Below are 5,936 nucleotides of genomic sequence, written 5' to 3'. Positions count from 1 at the left end.
TGGAGGATTGGCTGGATATTTTGGTAGAGATAAAACCATAGCTTTGATTACTAAAAATTACTACTAGCCACACAACAAGATGTGATGCATTTTGTACAAAGTTGTAGAGTATGTCAGATCGTGAAAGGAGTGAAGTAGAGTATGGGGTTGTATCAACCATTACTTGTACAAGAGAAGCTATGGGAGGATATCAACATAGATTTCATTCTTGGATTACCAAGGACATAGCATGAACATGATTCTATTTTTGTGGTGGTTGACAGGTTTCAAAGATGGCACATTTTATTCCTTTCAAGAAGACTAGTGATGTTGTTCATGTAGCAGAGTTGTTTTTCAGAGAAGTGGTGAGATTACATGGTCTACCAAAGACTATAGTTTCAGATCAAGATACCAAATTTGTTGGGTATTTATGGCATACATTATAGAAGAAGTTAAAGACAAATTTGAAGTTCAGTTCATCACATCATCTATAGACTAATGGACAAACAGAAGCTGTGAATTGTAGTTTGGGAAACTTCTTGAGATGCTTGATTGGAGATAAACCCAAAGGGTGGGATATGATTTTACCATAGGTAGAATTTAAATATAATAATTTTTTTGATAGGAGTACTCATAAATCATCATTCCATATTGTATATGGGAGTAGTCTTAGAAATGCTTCTGAACTGAGGCAGTTGGATAAAGGAGAGATAAGTAGTGTTGAAGCAAAAGATTTTGCTAAACATTTGAAGAACATTCATGAGGAGGTGAGGAAGCACACCATAAAGATGAATACATAGTATAAGGCTAAGGAAAATGTAAAAAAGAGATATAAGCAATTTTAGATTGGAGATGAAGTCATGGTTTATTTGAGAAAGGAACATTCTCCAATGGGCACATATAATAAGTTGAAGATGAAGAAGTTTGGACCATGCAAGATAGTGAAGAGGCATGATTCTATAAATGCATATGAATTGGAGTTTCTTATTGAATTGAATATTTTAGATTTGATAGAGTATTATGAAGGAGGTGATGGAGATGAAGTTGCACAAGCACAGTGGTCCATTCTAGCAACTAGCTTGGCCACAAAGGAGATTGAGGAGATACTAGACAGTCGTGTTGGAAAAAGTACCAAAAATAGACCTTATGAGGAATATCTGGTCAAATGGAAAGGGAGACCAATTGAGGATTCATCATGGCTAGCAAAGAAGGAGTTCAACCATCTTGGTTTTCCTCTGAACACCTGAGACATGATAGGTTATTTTCTATTTTAATAAGGACTAGTAGATAGGGTGGTTACTATTTATGGGAACTTGTTATTTTTAGTAAGTTTGTCATATGAGCTCAAAATGTTCTCATTTTCTATAGGAAGGTTCATTTTAGAGTTGAAAGCCTACCATAAAAATCTCATTTCTCAAGCTTAAGTAATGGAGAAGTTATTGCAAATTTTCAGTGGAAAAATTTGCAAAAAAATTTGCAAAAAAATATTTAGGCTCACTATTGGAGGCCTTAGAGTGCTTGGATGAGGTCTAAAGACTCGACAAAAGGGTGCTAGAACAATTCTGAGTCTGTAGATTAGGAGCTGGCATTTCTGAAAAGTGGTTATGATCACCAATCGGAGCAATGGTTCATGAGTTATGGCCTTCGAAAGTTGGGCTACCAAAATTTCTAAAATAATTTGTCAAAGATGTATTTGGCTGACTCTATGTGTATTGTTAGGATATGTCAACTCTAAGTATTAAGTTTGAGCATCTACAACCTTTCCAGGTGGCATAAAATTGCCTATTTAAGAAAGGCCCAAACATTGTCTAGGATAGCTCTGGGTGATAGTTGGCAGCTTGTCTTGCAGATTGTTGTAATGAAGTCACCCATGTGGGTTAGCATATTGTACTTATGCATTCTATAATTCTAAATTTGCAGTACAAGTAAGAAGTCCATATTTTGTTCTTGCAATTTTTGTCATTTTTATGTTTCTATTATGAGTTTATGGTATTAAGGGGAGCTCCTCGGATCAACTGATGATATTAAGTAAAAAATATAGAGCACAAAATTCAATGTGGAGCCCATAGATTAAGATTTAAAAAATTTCCTTGAAGGAAAGCTATAAAGTTGTGGGTACATGCCTACGCCAAGAATCTGAAAGCCAAAGCCAAGAATCTGGTGCACCAGATGAGAAAAAGTAAATTGGTCAAATGAAAAGTAAATCAAATTGAATAGTTGAGAAATTTATTTTTTGCTCTTAGTTTCCAACATAAATTGATTTCATAACAATGTGCATAATATTTCAATGCAGCCTTCAAATCCTATCATAGAACCTGCACGTGATGAAGTCAATGATGTGCATCATAGTGTTGGAGGTAATAATTTGCTAGTGGAAATTAATTATTCAATTATGAATAGAGTTTAACATCTTCAATTGCAATTTGATGTGTAACCTTTTCTTGAATATTTTAGAGCATGTTGAACATCATGGTGAATGAGTGGAGCATGTTAGAAGTGTTTAGCATGTGAGGTGGCAGTGGATCAAAATGTTATTGTACATGATGTAGTATTTTTAGTTAAGACAAATGCATGTTATATTCTATTGGTTAATGAAATATTTGTAACAGTAAAAAAGAGAAAAAAGTATATGCCAATTTAACCCATTTACTTGTTATTACAACAGAGCCCCCTTTAGTGTAGCAACCTCATGCTCCTCAAAATAGGAGGAGGCATCATAAGTTGACATTACATGCACCATAAGAGGAGGAGAATAAGGAAGATATTGATACTCATATCAGCCTTTACCTCAAGAAAGCTAAGAAAAATAAAAAGAAGAAATAATTTTTTAAAAATGCTCTTTGATAAACATTGTTTGATAAACTTTGTTGGATAATGAAAGAAGATTGTTTTAAGTAATTATCTAGGAATTTTGTGTATTAATATTGATTTTTATGTCATGTTAATGAATATTGTTGGGTTAATGAAGTCTTGATTAGTATTATGTATTAATGAATTTTATATCATATTAATGAATGTTATGTGATTGTATTGATTGAATATTATAGCTCATAAATGGATGAATGAATGAATGAAGTATGTAATTAGATGTTAATGGGGAATTTAGATTGATGTTAGGGGGAGGGGGTTGAGGCCAAATGAGTTTCAACCTTTACGTGGTTGACCTTGTTAAGTAGAGAATATAAAAATATTCTCGAAACTAAGTGAAGCTCAAACTAATATACCTGCATTAATTAATCAATTTCACTCATTATAGGTCTATAATGATGGGATGATACTCTATGGTATAGGTATGAATCTCTAGAGGAAGATCAGGTACTCAATCTTCCAACTTCAATAGCTTTACCACTTGCCTCATTTGGGTCTTGCAACTAGATTTGGATGGGAGCGCCACAACCCTATCCATACCAATTGTTCCATTTTAGCCTTCTCAAACTCCACATTTAACTTCATAATTGTAGCATCCAAAACTCTGTCTTGACCATAGGTGTACTACTCTCTTTCCAAATGCTTAAGTGGATTAGAATTCTATCTATAACTTCTTAGCTTTCCTTCTTTAAGATAGTCTAAGTAGTTTCCAAAAGAAAGCTAGAACTGAAAATGAAACCTATTCTAGTGATCCCATATTTACCTATTGCAAATTTTGAAATGGAACTTTTCTAAATCTGGAAACCAATGAATTCTCCAATATAATGTACCCAAATTTTAGTTTTCTTGCCCTCCTTATCTCTGATTTTTGAAGAGACCTACTTCTTGTTGTCTAAATTGGCCCTTCCTAAAAAATCCCCCCTCCCCCACCCTTTAAATATTTTACTTCACCTAATGATAGATTATTGATCTTTTAGGATGAGTTCACTGTAATTTTGGGAATAGAGTTAAAACATCTTTTTTAATGTTAAAATGAATTAATGTGTCCTTAATATAGGAAATGAATACCTTGATGATGTGTGTTCCTATGAAGGCTGATTTGACCTATTTAAGCCAAAAAAACAATTTATTTAATCATTTTATTCCTCCTACAACAAGATCGACTTGTTTTTATAGTGAATTGAAGGCATGTTTGTATCTTTTGATCTCTCAAAGCATCTCCCTTTTCTTCCTTGGTCCTCTTCTTCATGGGGAAAAATTTGAGCATGAGGGAGGATTGAATCATCCCACCATCCCTCAAGGAATTATCTTGATTCATCTCTAAACTTCAATTCCATTCTTCAATTTTTTTTTATCTTCATCATTGTTCTATGTGAATTATGAGATCATTGATTATCTCCTTCCCTTTCCTCATGACTTTGACAACCAAAACATTTTCTATATTTTCTTATAATTTTTGGATGATGGCTTTTGCATGTGAGCTTTGCTTTTCTTTCATGTGGATGCTCTATCACAACATGGCATGGAAGTTTGTTGGGTATAATACATACCCAGAGAGGCTTGCAAAGAGGTAGAAATAAATGTTGTTTATTTACACATTTTCTTTATTATCATAAAAAGTGAAGGTCTTATATGTTTATTTCTCTATGAGTGAAGGTCTTATACATTTTTTCCTCTTTGATACACTACAAAAACTTGGGTGTTGTATTACATTTTTATCTTGTAGATATAGTAGAGAATCTACGTTCAAGCTTCCTGTTGCAGATGTTGTCATCACTACAATAGAGTTGTTCAAGGGACACACATTGAAGGAATAAATAATTTACTATCTTTACTAGAACTCATTATTCAAGAGCCCTATAACATTTTTGGCCAAGTTATTACATGATTATAGATGTAACAATGGAGATTTTGGGTGTATGAAGACTATTGGGAAGGGATCAAATGCACTCCAAGGCCCTCTTTATGGAGGGACCAATTTCTTTCATAGAAGAAAAGGCTTGTATGGGTTGCCACTTGAGATTTATCAACACCACTGGAACGGAAGTGAAAAACAAAGAAAAAGTAATAGCAAATCTTTGGCATTAAATTGGTTTAGAGATTGAAGTTCAATATATGGCATGTTGTTTTACCAAACTCAAATATTTCACATGAAATAATGATATATATTACTAAATATCTTTTAATATCTTAATGTTCATAATAGTATTATATATTAATAATTAATTTTTAATTTTTTCTATATTTAGGTATAATCTTGATATCTTTGCTGAAAAAAAAATTGTTATTGATTGTTTGTTATGTATTGATAGCATTGTAAAACTGTGGGAGTCCTTTGGAAAACTCCCCAGACCTAATTAAAAAATAATAAATTATAATTTCAATCCTATTTGAAGCAAGCTTTCTAGAAGTTACTTTTATAGTTGTACGCCACTTTGTTTTCATGTGCACGACAAATATAGTGTCTAGTAGATGTTTGAGGAAATTATGATAAGGACTCCTCTTTTTAACTTTCTTTTATTTACTAAGATTTTATTACACTCGATCCTATTTTAATTTATTGTTTTTTATGAAGCTTCATCTAATAATGCATTATTATCTTTTATTAAATAAAATCTATTTATAGAAAATGAAATGTGAGGAACTGCTATGTTGACATGTGGTTGGAATAGTGATTCATAAAACGCTTATAAAAATTATTTTATAAATGCTTTAAATATTCAATCAATAACATGTATGATGTTGCCTAAGCAAAGATTTCAAACTTTGCATTATGTTGTTCATTTGAGGCATTAAGGAAAGCATTTGGAGATTTGCATGCCCTATTTGAAGTAGCTCAGGCTATACTAAGTGACATTCTATGCAATAGCCATACCCTTCCTTCCTTGGTTATAGAGGAAGCTTTGAAGGTTGCTAGTTGCAACTATGAAATAGAAACTGTTTGGGGCAAAGTGGTAGAAGATGCATAACCTTGTTGTTTTCTTAAAAATAATTCCTTCTAAAATATTTCCCATCATCTTATATTAATCTTATCAGATGTCCACTATCCATTTAAAATGTAAATTTTTGTTTTTGGATTTGATTGTGTA

This window comes from Cupressus sempervirens, chromosome 11 (genome assembly GCF_028749045.1).
Source record: "Cupressus sempervirens isolate cs-2001-9-10 chromosome 11, ASM2874904v1, whole genome shotgun sequence".
Classification (NCBI taxonomy): domain Eukaryota; kingdom Viridiplantae; phylum Streptophyta; class Pinopsida; order Cupressales; family Cupressaceae; genus Cupressus; species Cupressus sempervirens.
The sequence above is the reverse complement of the archived record's forward strand: the minus strand, read 5'-3'. Positions refer to the sequence as shown.